The following is a 14680-nucleotide window of genomic DNA, read 5'->3' as shown; positions in this document are numbered from 1 at the left end:
TCTCCTGACTCTTGTTTTCTTCTTACTCTGTATCTTCTTCCAACGATATCCAGGCCTTAGCAGAAACTTTAATAGCTTCTTTCTCCTGTACCAGAAATCACTGGAACATACACAATTTGCTGCAGCAGTTGCCCTAAGCCCAGGGAATTTCTCTAGGAAACGCCTTTCACCCATGACTTAGAACCTTCTGCTCTTTTTGGTTTCCATCCCATTCCCTGGAACAAGGATCCTTGCTCTCTGCTAGGCTTCTTTGCATGCATGACTTATTTAGATGATCAGCCTGGCTTTTGAGTCTACTGTAACAAGAACAAAATTATTAATACATGAGTCCTTCCAACCTTTCTCCTCTCCTGGCTTCAGAAAGGATGCTGACTTTGCAGGTTTCATTTCTTCTCCTCCCTCACACTCCAAAGAAGCCTCTTCCTGCCTTATCAGACTCATCTTTGAGGATTTTAGTATTGTAGGATAAGGCGAACGTGGGAGTAGGAGATGTGGGGGCTAGGAGTGGGGGAAGGCTTTTCAGGACATGTAGGAGGGTTGAAGGAGCAGTTTGTGATGAGAGGGAAGCAAATGAGAAGGAGACAGGGCTTATAAGAAGTATTGCTGTGGTCTTTGTATTCATTCAGAATTTTTAAAAAATGTAAGCGAATAGGGGCGCCTGGGTAGTGCAGTCGTTAAAGCGTCTGCCTTCGACTCAGGGCGTGATCCTGGTGTTCCGGGATCGAGTCCCACATCAGGCTCCTCTGCTGGGAGCCTGCTTCTTCCTCTCCCACTCCCCCTGCTGTGTTCCCTCTCTCGCTGGCTGTCTCTCTGTCACATAAATAAATAAAATCTTTAAAAAAAAAATGTAAGCGAATAAAATAACATATAATTTTGACAGTACTTTTTAACTTATGGTAGGTTTTCCTTTATGGCAGTTCTAGTGTAAGGATCAACCACAGGGTTTCCCAAGCATACCACTCTTCCCCACAAAGACTCTGAACCAAAGTGCGGATTTCCCCTTGGACACCACCCCTGCAACCCAGACTTCCTCATTTGCCTTGAGGCCAACCTATGTGGAGGAAAGATCCAAGTACTCATCTGGTCTTACATATAAGGCGCTGGGATCTGAACCTGAATCTCCAGGTCAGCTCTCTCTCCTGAGCTCCAGACCAGTACATTGGACTGCCTACAAGACATTTCATTTAGATGTTTCATAGAACCCACACACAGTCAACTTGTCCCCACATTGCCTTTTTATCTCTGTCATCCCTTCCTCTTAATACCCCTTCTCTGTGTCCCTCAGTAAAGGACATCAACCTCAAACTGAGTCTCTTACTAAAGAAACCTGGGTGTTATCCTTCACTTTGCTAAGCCTTTTTATTCAGATGGTCACCAATCCTCTCCTACTTCTTAAATATATTGACAAGTTGAGCCACTCGATGGTTCCTGAATTCTTGAAGTTTCTAAATTTTTCACATCATGCCACTGGCTATCTACAGTTTTTGCACTGAAAGTCTTTCCATTCCCTATCTCTGCTCATCTGTTAAATATTAGCCGATACTTAAACTCCATCTCTTCTTTGAAGCCTTCCTTGATTGTCCCAAGGGGACCCAACCACTTTCACTTTTGTACTACCTTGAATTTACAAGTACTAAGGCAGTTGTAACAATGTATTGTAATTATTTTATTTATTCAACTATCTCTGCTCCTAGACAATGAAATCCATGAGGGAAACCTCATCTCCTATTGTTGAATCTCTAGCACCCAGCATGGTATCTGGTTTCTAGTAATTGCTCAAAAATCAAACATTTATCAGTTACTTGAGTGAATGAGCCATAAATTTGTAAAATAGTTAGGAATCCACATTAAAAATAAGAAAGGTAGATTTCATGAAATTTAGTAATTTGCCAGTGTTATTTAGCTACTAAGTGAGAGAGCAGAATTTGAACCTCGTCTGTTACTACAAAGTCCATGCCCCCCCCCTTTTTTTTAACAACAACTGCATTACCGCCTAGCTGGTCAAAGTTATTCTTACACTTTAGAAGTTTATACATTTACTTTCTTCACTAATAGTGATAATGTTGTCTCTCTTTATGGTGATATTTTTAGGGCATTTTTTTGGAGGTGTCTCAGGGATGCAAGAAGCATTTCAACCTTTCTGTTTTCATTACGTATTTTTATGCTCATCTTTGAAGTTTTCCCAGAAAATTCATGATTTTAATGCCTTTTCTTCTACATTTATTTTACAAACCCTAGGTGATGACATTGTTGGAAAGTAGACCAGAGCTGGAATCCCCTAGCTCTAACCATTATCATTTATGGAAGTCCAGTCATCAATGCCAAGGGCACCCTGAAGCAAAGGTAGGTAGAAGAGTTTATTTTGAAAAACTTTAAGGGACACAGTAGAGCTAGATGTTTGGGAGGGCAGGGTTTTATGTTCAATAAACCCTCACTATTACTCAGCAAGGATATCTCTGTGGATTTCTCAGAAGCCAAGTAGAGCAGCCACCAATGCCCAGTGAATATTTTTCCTGAATTCATTTCTGAATCCGTGTCCTACCCATCTTCTTTAATTGCTGCCTATGGCAATGTGACATGTGATGTCTGGACATATTATCTCAGGAAAGAAAACAGAAACAGTTGGCAGTCCAAACTCTTCCTTAGTTGGTTTTGCCCAGTTGGAGGGTGGAGAGTATGCGAATCAAATCAATGGTTGTTTGGGGGTTTTGTTGTTGTTGTTGCTGTCGTCGTTGTCGTTGTTGTTTGCTCATTTAAAATATCTCTTTTATTTCATCTCACAAGAATGTTGGGTAATACATAGTCATTTTTAGTCTTCTAAAAAATTGTACCACTTTCTTAAGTAGTTTGGGGCACCTGAATTCTCTATAAGCAGAGGACAAGGAGAAATGTAGCAATAACCATGGATAGGCGTTTTTACTGAATTTTAAAATATGCAGGGCCCCTTTCCTCCAAGGAACTTAAGACTCCTCGCTAAACTTTTGTTGCCAAATAGGTATTAATCTTGTTAACACCAGAGAAGACAGATGAAAGTGTATACTTTTTCAACACTATTTTTTTGAACTATTTAGCAGTCAGCAGCTCACTTAGATGGAGTATGTAGAGGAATGTAATTCAGATTCTTATTAATTTGTTCCACCAACATTTACTAAGCGCTTTCTAAGCATCAGGAACTGTACTATGTACACATAGTATGTACTATGTACTAGGGACCCAGAGATGAAACAAATAAATATGGTCTGTACTATGAGGCGCTTCAGGAAGAATGAATAGTCATGACAGTGACATACTGACTGACCGATGAGAGCCACCATGGCTACAAACACTGAAAGCATGGGAACACATTGAGGGACACCTTGTTGTAAGACGGGGATGAAGGAAGACTGCCCAGAAGTGTACTTGGACTAGATCTTGACAGTAAGAGACAGGCCAAGAAGCACATTAAAGGCAGAGGAAGCACCTCTTTAATAAACAAAGGAGAAAAGACAAAGCTCCTTCAGGAAATTGTAAAAATTTCAGAATGGCTGATACAGAAATTTGGAAGGTGGGAGCAATAGTTCTGTGAAGGGCATAGTAAGGAGTAAGGAGCAGAGATTAGGTAAGACAAAAGTATGAGCAAGGTAAGCACAGAGAGGGGTTTCTATGAAACAACTTTCACAGCTCCCTATCCAGCTATGGTTCAGCAAAATGTTTCTGACGGGACACAGCCTTTTTCTAGATAGGCCTAACTCTCAGAAACATCCTGAGAGAGTCATGCCCCAGAGTTCACAGAGCCTGTTCTAAGCTCAGGGACACTAGGAGGCAGGGAAATGAGGCCCTCTCACTCTCCGCCCCAGGAAGCACTTATGCAGAAACTTCTTGTTCCCAAATGGGAACGGGCTTCCTAAAAATCCAGGCATTTCAGGTCTTTATTCTCAGTCTGTCAGGCCAGCCACCATCATCAATTCAACAGCAATGTTGCCCCAAGCTGAGTAACAGCTAGCATTGCATTGCTGTGATTGTGTACCTAACGGGCAGAGACCACACACACAGGCTCTCCCAGCCTGTTGCTTCTGGTAATTGCTTAGTAAATCCTCACATACATATTGACTCTTCTGAACTATTGTTGAGTGGTAATTAATTGATGCTCAATAAATATTTACAAATAATAATTACAGTTGGGCTCTGTGGTGAGGGGAAAAACAAAGGGAAAGAAAATGGAGCAGAGAGAAAAAGTGAGGGTATAGAAAGAATGTGGAAGAAATAATCATTAATATTAATTTATTGAGTGCTTACTAAATCACAAGTCTCCAGTTTAGGACATCTGTATATTATCTCATTTAATATTTACAGTGACCTCTAATATACATTATTATGATATCTGCTAAACAGATGGAGAGGCTCGGAGAAGTTGAGTTACTTTCCTAATGCCAGGAAAGTGTTTTTCTGATTCCAGACCAGGCTTCTTATTTGTTAAATCTAGCTTTTGGAAGGGAGGGAGAGGCCTCAAGGCTTCCCTATAGAAATAGTTCCCTATGGTTTGTACTTTACTAAGTTTGTACTTGAAAAAGAGGGGCAGGAGATTCTGCCTTATGCTTCAATAACTAATGAATAAGGTTTTAATCTCCCTTGGGAGGCTTAAAAAATACCTATGAACCTGACCACTGTTCAATCACCCACACAATATTTTCTGGACATTCAGAGTCACCGCTGTAACCTCCCCTTCCTGCCCCCTCTGCACTGCGATTATCCTGATTTTTGTTTATAATCCTTTTACATCCATTTTGATCATTAACTTCCTAGGAATGACAAGGGTATGTATACTTTTCAGGGTGCTCTGACGTAGCAGGGAAGCCAGAGGTTAGGTTCTGGTGTCTAATATATGATAGCATGACAAATGCCCACATTTGAATTATCCTGTCCCATGGTGTGGGCTTGGGACTTACCGTTAGATGTGACAAAAAATTTTTTTTCAGTAGAATTACCCGCAAATGAGTAGTGGGTGGCTTTAAAAGCGTCAGTTCATAAATGCACTCTGGCTATCAGCTTGTCAAAAGCCCCACAGAAAATCCATTTAAAGATTAAACATGAGTGTTTTTTAAAGAGGTCTGCTTTTGCTAGTCCTAACATGGGTCTGTACTATTTGTACTTTTATGACTTATTATATGTAATCTGGGAGACAGATGTTCTGTCTTACCCTGAAGATAAAATATTGTTGAGTTAGCAGTAACATATTTTAGAATAGGTTAATGAGGCTCAAAAGGGTAAATAAAAATGAGGAAAATGTACCTCAAGTCACAATGTTTATAAATATAAGCATAGTCTGGGGGCGCCTGGGTGGCACAGCGGTTAAGCGTCTGCCTTCGGCTCAGGGCGTGATCCCGGCGTTATGGGATCGAGCCCCACATCGGGCTCCTCTGCTATGAGCCTGCTTCTTCCTCTCCCACTCCCCCTGCTTGTGTTCCCTCTCTCGCTGGCTGTCTCTATCTCTGTCAAATAAATAAATAAATAAATCTTTAAAAAAAAAAAAAAAAAAAAGCATAGTCTGTCGTTAAATGCAATAGAATTAAACACAATAGGCTATTTTCTTTCATGATTTCTTATATGTTCCAACAGTAATGATTACTCAGTTGAACTGCAGTACTGATTAAGAATGTAGTTTTAAGCACCAGATTAAACAGTGTGTATTTATGTTCCTACCTTGAATTACTCATTCAATGAAATAGTTAGTTATATGCACCTGCCTTATATGAGGCACCGTTCCAGTGAGTGAGGATACAGTAGTGAAGAAAACAAACGTATTCGCGCATGAAGCTTATAAATTCTAGTGGGAGGAGAGAGAATTGGACCCATAAACATACGATGTGGCAGGTGGGAGAAAATGAAGCAAAGTAAAAGATCTAGAAAGTGGTAGGGTGTTACTATTTTAGATGGGGAGTCAGGGAAAGGCCTCTTTGCTGTGGTGACATTTGAGCCGAGACATGGAGGAAGTGAACGTACGAGCCATTCAAGAAACTGAGAAAAAACACGTTGCAGGACACATGAGCCATGCAGTAACTAAGGCAAGAACATTTCTGGCAGAGGGAATATCAAATACAATAGCCCTAAAACAGGATGCTATTTGGTGTGTTTAAGGGGCAGTGAGGAGGCCAGGGAGAAATACTTACTAGTATTTAAATCTCAATGAACTATAAGCATATAAGCTTTTTCATCTTTTAAAATTTTTCTAATAAACTGCTGATTAAACAGAACATCTTTTTGTTTCAACCTTATTAAAAATATTAATTTTCCTATTTGGGGTCAATAATACATTACCAACTTATTTTAATTTTTTTTCTTTCTTTTGTGTTTATTCTATGCCAAGCGTATGTAGGCATTATTAGGTTCTGGGCAAGCAGTGACCATCACAGATACATTCCAGCTTTGGCTAAGTGCAGAGTTGAAGAGCTCGTATTCCTTGAGACCTCAATTTTCATGATACAATATGGAAAGGCTTAGGAGCCAGGATTGGGGATTCAGCTAAGAAGAGGAATGGGGGAGTGTTGAGAAGTCAGCAATAGAGAGGATCAAAGAAGGTCTGTGGGCAGACAACTTCCAGACTCAGAGGAGAAAGAGGAAGAATCAGATGAGGAAATGTAGTGGCCAGAAAGTCAAGTGACCCACCAGACAAAAGGTTTGGGTATCAAGAGGCAGGAGTCTTAGCCAAGTACTTCAATCAGCTACAAAAGATCTACATAAAAGGCCAAAGGCAGAGGCCCCTGGGTGGCTCAGTTGTTAAGCGCCTACCTTTAGCTCAGGTCTTGATCCCAGCGTTCTGGGATCGAGTCCCACATCGGGCTCTCTGCTCAGCGGGAAGCCTGCTTCTCCCTCTCCTACTCCCCCTGCTTGTGTTCCCTCTCTTGCTGCCTCTCTCTCTGTCAAATAAATAAGTAAAATCTTAAAACAACAACAACAAAAAGGCCAAAGGCACCCACAAGAAAGGAGCTGAAACAGCCTGTTTGCTAATAGGACTCAAGGTTTGGCATGAGGAGTTTTCAAGCATTTTTGTCAGGTCCAAAGCACAAGGTCTTAATTTTCCTGTTGAGCTTAGACCACAAGTTGAAAAAGTGAAAGCAGGGTTTTGATTGTATTTCTTATCACAGTTTGAATTGATGCATGTTTGCTAAGTTGAATTGCCTAGTTCCTGACTCATTCCCTGCAGTGGACCCAACTGCTTTCTAGCATTGGTGTCCTCTGGACCCTCAAGGTCTCTTGGCCCACCACTGTCAGTAGTCTGTGCCTTCTTTCCCAACTCTCTCTCCTCTCCCATGCCCTTGACTAACAAGGACTCTCACTGTAGAAAATGCCAGAGCATGAAATAATGGCATTTTCAAGAAATCTCTGAGATCAATTTTACTTTTTTTAAGTCTGTTTTTTCTAGGGAAAAAAAAGCCAGGAAACTTAGCCTTTAATTTTAATTCATATATGGATAATCAAGACTTTTTGTTGTTATTGTTTGTTCTTTGGGATCTTTTTTTTTTTTTTTTTGGTAACTTTTACCCCATTTACATTTTTATTTTATTTATTTTTTTTTAAAGATTTTATTTATTTATTCGACAGAGATAGAGACAGCCAGCGAGAGAGGGAACACAAGCAGGGGGAGTGGGAGAGGAAGAAGCAGGCTCATAGCAGAAGAGCCTGATGTGGGTCTCGATCCCAGATCGCCGGGATCACGCCCTGAGCCGAAGGCAGACGCTTAACCGCTGTGCCACCCAGGCGCCCCGTCCCATTTACATTTTTAAAATAGGCACACATACTTTCTTCCATACACACACACACACACACACACACACACACACATATATGTGTGTTACATCTTTTATATAAACAGTGTATCATGTAAATCCACATACAATTATCTTATACAAATTCATAACCATCCTTATCTATGAAATGAAAACAGGGTTCAAAATATAAACTGAAGTAGAATGTGAATGCTGGGCGCTGGGCTTTATATAACATGAAGTAAAAGAAGTCTGGTACTGGCATTCATAAAAATTAGTTTAGGTGTTTGAGTCCTACTGGATGTTTCTTGGTTGCCTTGGCAACCCAGTGTACAGATAAACTCTAAGAAGATGAAAACTCTGGAAGAAATTTTGAGATCCTCACACTGACTTAACAGAACTACACTATTATAAGGATGATTGCATTCACCTTGTTCTATCTCCTTCAAAAAAATGTTTTAAGAATATTCTAATTTGGGGAACTCAGAAGTTTTTATTAATAACTTTTTTCTAAGTAAAAAGATAATCCTACTTCATGTAGAAAATTTGATGAACACATCTATTTTCTCTACCTTTTTTTAAAGATTTTATTTATTTATTAGAGAGAGAGAGAGAACATGAACAGGGGGAGGAGCAGAGGGAGAAGCAGACTCCCCACTGAGCAGGGAACCCAATGTGGGGCTCGATCGCAGGAGCCTGGGGTCATGACCGGAGCTGAAGGCAGATGCTTAACTGACTGAGCCACCCAGGCCCCCCTCCTCTGCCTCTTAACTGAATCCTCTCAACCTCAAGCCACATGACTGCATGCAGGGAGATCACCTTTAGCTCAACTCAAGCTTCAGACAGCATCAGCTCTGCAACAACAGGCACAGGCAGACCAAAATAGGGGCCTTGCAGAGAAAGCATTCTGAGGTGTCTGTCCTGGGTGTGTCCATTCTGGCACAACATCTTGACTATATTAGTTAGTTCCCTACCCAGATTAGTTATCTATCAGTGACAATTTAATGCAGTGGTTTGTTAACTTAGGGATCTGACAAAGGGTCTGTTGGAATGATAGCACCTTTTAGAAAGAGAACTAAAGTTTACTAAACAAGTAGCTTAGATATAAAAATACAGGTGATTCTGAATACTCTAGTTCTTTCTCACTCAGAAATTGTTGATAACAATTAGTCAGTGTGGTTGTGGGAATTGTCTCAGCTATTATACAGCCTGGATTCTCCTCTTCCAGGTTTTAGGATACACTTCTGAATATGTCATCCTGCTGCTATGAAATGTCCACTTCTTGTTTTGAGGGCCATTATTACTAATCTTACAAAGTTTTCAGGCTTCACTTGTACTGAGTACAGAATATAGAGAATTATTTGCCTTTCTCCGAAACACTCTGCAAACTCTCCTCGAGGAAATACCATTACACTTCCCACGCCAAATGTATTCTGGGGAGCAGCACCAGAGATGGCATTATTCTTAATGTCCAATATCTTGTGGGCTGTGTGTTATCTGCCTGTTATATGTTTCCATTGCACAGTCTGCTGTCTCTGCCTCAAACTCAACATCTAATCTTGAACTAATCTTTGTCCTAAGACTAGCTCCCTTCTTAATGTCCTACTTCTATTACATATCTTCCCAGTTATCCAAGCTTAAATTACAACGTCATCTTTGATGCTTCCTCTTCTTGGTCCTCTATTAGTCAACAAGTCCTGACCATCCATACTTTATGATCTCTTCCATGGTCATACTTTTTATTCCATACTACTGCCACCATTCCCATTCATGTCCACTTCATGGAGGGACCACTGCAATGGTCTCTTTGCCTCCTCCTTCAATACATTCATTTCAATGCTCTGGCCAGATTTTTGGTGCTCAAACACTGTTAAGCATATCACTCTTCTACTCTAATTTCCAGTGGGTCCCTGTTGCTAAAAGGATAAATTCCAAACTCCTTCATTTGACAAGTAGAGTCCTGGTGCCAAGCTATCATCTCTAATCTTATCTCTTTTTTTAAAAAAAAAGATTTATTTATTTGACAGAGATAGAGACAGCCAGAGAGAGAGAGAGAGAGAGAGAGAGAGAGAGAGAGAACACATCAGGGGGAGTGGGAGAGTAAGAAGCAGGCTCATAGCAGAGGAGCCTGATGTGGGGCTCGATCCCAGAACGCCAGGATCACGCCCTGAGCCGAAGGCAGACGCTTAATGGCTGTGCCACCCAGGCGCCCCTCTAATCTTATCTCTTAATTCTCACCTACACTCAGCTCCAGTGGGATGTCATCTACTTGCCCTTCCTCCGACATGTCTTATACATTCCACCCACAAGCCATGTCTTTCACCTGGTTGGCTAATCCAGTTGTCATTCCCAACTTTCTTTTTTCTCATGTCATCTTCTACTATAGAAGCTGGAAACATTAAATATCCTCTTTCCCAACCTCCCTTACAATGTGGGTCATTCGTGTGTCACAGTTGAACGCTTTCAATGTCATCACAACTGTTGTACTACTGTTTTACTCTAGGAAAATTGTAGTAATTAGTGTAGAAATGTAGATTCAATAAAATGTCATGATTGGGGTTTAGAGCCAAAAGAGGAGTAGTGTTAGTTTCTAGTATACTCAGCTAAATTAAAGATTTTCATCTAAGAAACATAGTACCTATTCTTGAGACAGTGTTAAATATTTTCTGGTTTGATTGTTGAAAATGTTTGCATTTTTTTTCTTTCCTTCCTCTCTCTCCCTCCCTCCCTCCCTCCCTCCCTCCCTCCCTCCCTCCCTCCCTCCCTCCCTTCCTTCCTTCCTTTCTCCTTCTTTAGTTTGATGGAGAAAAGAGTAGGAAGATGGGATTGTTTCTTTGATGTCCTACAAGTAACAAAAAAGTTTAAGTCCTCTCCCTTACCTCCTTTGATAATTTTGTTAAATGGCAACTTTAATAACTAGAGGCTACATTTTATTTAATTGGTTACTATGGCCTGGCACAGATGGGCTATTTAACTAGTAGCCATAAAACTGAAGACTTATTTACCTGAATTTCAGCAGATCTCTTCACAGAGATATTAAATTGCTTTGTTTTTCAGATTCTCTTTAGGGGATTACCAAGTCAAATTGTCGAATCCACAAAGTGTCGAACTTTAGTTCACAAAGTAGCAGCTATAGAAACTGAAAGGGTCATTTAGAAAGGCTGTGTACAGTTAAAGACACCTGTGGTTAACACCAAAAAAGAAAGAAGGAAAGCCCATTGACCTTCAATCCACTCAATGAACAGTTTTACTTCTCTTTCTTAACAGTAAAGTATAAAGCAATGTTGGAGTAAAATGTCTGAATATAAGAGTTACAATATAGCAATGGCTGCAAAGATCAGAGCAAGCTCTCTGTTTGGTTAAGCAAATGGTGTTTGATGCCTTTGCACATTTGACCAATTTGGCTTAATGATCAATACATTTCTAAAAGTTCTTATAAAAATATTCCCTATAGGATTTCAACCCTGGCATTTATGAGACACAGCAGCTTCTAAAAGGAAACTCATCACATGTTTAACCATGGGGGAGTTAGGAGCTCAGTGTTTTAGGCAGTGCATGCTTTTGAAAGCCAACCTCTAGCTCCCACTCCCAGGTAGGGAATGACTAAGTCATGGCAATAAAAGGCACAACATAAGGAATGTAGTCAATGATACTGTAATAACGTTGTATGGTGACAGATGGTAGCTGCTCTCGTGAGCACAGCATAACGTATAGAGAAGTTGAATCACTGTGTTGTAGACCCGAAACTAATGTCACATGTGTGTCAACTATACTCAAATAAAAAAAAATTAAGTTCAAATCCCCATTCCTTCCCACTTCTCCTGTAATTCTTTCACCAATTCAAATATACATAGGCCCTGTGCCAAACACAAGTGTATGGGGGTTGGGGGGGATGGCCCTTTCTTTTTAGGGTCTCACCACCTGGTGGGGAAGGCTGACATAGATAAAGAAGGGTTTTATGCTAAGCAAAATAAGTCAATCAGAGAAAGACAATTATCATATGATCTCACTGATATGTGGAATTTGAGAAACAAGGCAGAGGATCATAGGGGAAAAGAGGGAAACAAGACAAAAGCAGAGAGGGAGACAAGCCATAGGAGACTCTTAATCTCATAGTGGCTAAGTGAACATAATAGAGAGAGAGAGAGAGAGAGAGAGACTCTTAATCTCAGGAAACAAACTGAGGATTACTGGGGTGGGGAGATGGGGTGGCTGGATGATGGACATTGGGGCTGGTATATGTTGTGGTGAGCTCTGTGTATTGTGTAAGACTAATGAATCACAGACCTGTACCCCTGAAACAAATAATACTTTATATGTTAATAATAAAATAATTTTTAAAAGGAGGCTAATGGAGAGCTGGTCTTGCTAAATATTTAAAATAGCTCCCTGATGGTAACAGAAGAATAAGGAATAGAAAGCTTCCATCCTGCGGGTGGGAGCAGGGATGTTCTGATGGCAACAGCGAGATTTGAGCACACTCTTGAATGATGAGCAAGATCATGAAAGATGGAGATACATGAAACGCAGTCAGCCAGACATGGCCATGTGGGTCATTCCTGGAGAACAGTAAATACACCGTCACACTGGACCACAACTTGCATGACAGTGATGATGATCCAATGAGAACGCCATGCTCAGGTCAGACACCAGGCTGAGAATTTCATCCTTTTTGTCCTCCTGAAAGGTAGTAAGGTGTCTGCCATAGCAGCAAGAAGGAGAATAATTTGAGCAAAGGTTACAGCTTCTGGTTAAAGCCCGGCCCTGCCTTTTCTCCGTGGGTCTCAGCCTGAGCCCCTGTTATGGTATATAGCACTGAATGCCCCTCCACCTGCTCAGTTTCCCCATTGAGAAAGCAGCTCACTGCCGCTTCCATGATCTTCCTACAGTGAACACCTAGTCTCTTGTTCTGCCCAGAACCCTTTTTTTCCCCCGGGATTGCCAACTTTTCTTTGGGGAGTTCTTCCTCCCACCTCTCCAAGCACGTGGATCTAGTGGGGTCAGTCAGTTCCAGCACCCCAAAGTGCTGGGTACAGCTGGTTTGTTAGCACTCAGCAGATGTGAGACAAGCCAGTCTGGAGGTTTTTCACACTGGACATAGGCAAAGGAATTTTAGGCTCTCTTTCGTATTAAAGGTATAAAGGTAGAAGCTGCTGATGAATGAAACTGCTTTAAGAATAAAACAGAAATAGAGGGGGGAAAAGTAGAGCTGAGAACCCAAAGTGACAATGTGTCAGTCTCCTGAGGTTCAAATGCACTCATGCACTTTCCACTGAGACTTTCAATAAATCTATTTTGTCTCAGATTAGAACAAGGTTCTGTCCCTTGCAATTGTAAGGATCCTGACTAAAAGATGTCTGCGTTTGGCAGTTCCTCTATCCACGGCTTCACCCTGCTCTGTGCCCCCAAAGGCTGAATGTGTGGTTTGCATCCGTGGGCTCCTTTACCTGCCTGCTTCCAATGGGAGTCACTAGCAGGAGATTTGAGGTTTGCATTTCCTTGCAAGCCTCTCCTGAATGCACAGCTTCCATTAGGAGCCATGTTCATAGAGCAATCTCCCGGTTTTGGGGATTCTTCCCTGGTAGCTTCTTCCCTGGTAGCTTCCCGCTGAAATGTAGAAATGGTTCCCTGTTCTGACTAGCATAAAGTAAACCATATCCTTTGTTTTTCTTTCTCTAAACCTTTTGCAAATAGTCCTGTTACTAAAATCACCTCAATTACTCAGCTGGAGAGAGTCATTTCTCTCAGGATTCTGAACGCTGCAAGTTCCCAGATGATTGGTGAGGGTTGTGAATCTTTCCTAGACCAGGAGCTAAGACAGGTATAATTTCCCTACAAGGGCCCAATCTTTATTTCCTGCGAGCAATTTTTGGAGGCAGACCCCTGGCTCCGGCCCTTAATCACGGCATGAGTGCCTCGGTCACCCTGGTCTTTTATCCCATCTTTAACAATCTGATCAAGACACAATAACATGGCTGAGACATTGGGACCTTCCGTGAAGATTCCTAACATCTAGCCAGTCACAAAATCTCATAGTCAGGAACCCCAAACTTCAATATAGCTTTGGAAAAAATGGATTTTTTTCTTTATCTCCATTCTCCTTCTGCAAAAGAGGTATCGCATACTTGACACTCACCCAAACACTGGCCCACCTCTACAGATTTTAATCTCCTGGGGTATCAGATTCAGTGGCTTAAAACAACAGAAATTTTTTATCTCACAGTTCTGGAGGCTAGAAGTTGAAGTTAAAGTATTGGCAGGGCCATGCTCCCTCCAACAGCCTCTAAGGGAGGACCTTTCCTTGCCTCTTCATAGCTTTCTGAGGCCCTAGGCATTCCGTGTTATGTGGCAGCATAATTCCAATCTCTGCCTCTATCTTTATGCAGCCGTCTTCCTTTGTGTGTCCCTATCTCTTCGCATGACATTCTTTTTTATAAGGACACCAATTGTATTGAATTAGGGGCCCACCCTAATCCATCCTACTCGTGATCAATTACATCAATAAGGACTATTTTCAAATAAAGTCACATTGTGCGATACTGGAAGTCAGAACTACAACCAGATCTTTTTGGGGGAACGCAATACAACCCTTGACAATAGTTGTATCTGAGATTAGTCACAACTGCCCAGAATATTAGCCAAAAGCCTAAACCTTTTTTCTCTTATTAGAGAAGGCAACATTGGAATGCAAGCAAGGCTTATGTTAGCCTTGAAGTTTATCTTGAATCTGTTCTAATTTTTTGAAAGAAAATATGGTAAGTATTAACTCACAACTGATAGACACAATGTTTTGTAACTTTAGAAAAATGTATTACCCAGAGACTTGGTTGCTTTTTTTCTTTTTATAGATTTTATTATTTATTTATCTGAGATCGAGCACTTGTACATGCATGCATGAGGGGGTGCAGGGCAAAGGGAGAGAGAGAAGCAGACTCCCC

At 41.1% G+C, this 14680-nt stretch overlaps 1 protein-coding gene across 4 annotated transcripts in view; it reads left to right on the top strand.

Annotated features, from left to right (window-relative positions):
- The window catches only part of PDE7A (phosphodiesterase 7A), a 258747-nt gene that overhangs the window by 26418 nt on the left and 217649 nt on the right, over positions 1-14680 (top strand). For all 4 annotated transcript variants that reach the window (XM_057307668.1, XM_057307666.1, XM_057307667.1 and 1 more), the window contains one exon: positions 2239-2343. The gene's annotated coding sequence lies outside the window, so the exon portion shown is untranslated. The remainder of the gene's footprint in view (positions 1-2238; positions 2344-14680) is intronic.

The sequence above is a fragment of the Ursus arctos genome, unplaced genomic scaffold (genome assembly GCF_023065955.2).
Source record: "Ursus arctos isolate Adak ecotype North America unplaced genomic scaffold, UrsArc2.0 scaffold_6, whole genome shotgun sequence".
Lineage (NCBI taxonomy): Eukaryota > Metazoa > Chordata > Mammalia > Carnivora > Ursidae > Ursus > Ursus arctos.
The sequence above is the reverse complement of the archived record's forward strand: the minus strand, read 5'-3'. Positions and strand labels throughout refer to the sequence as shown.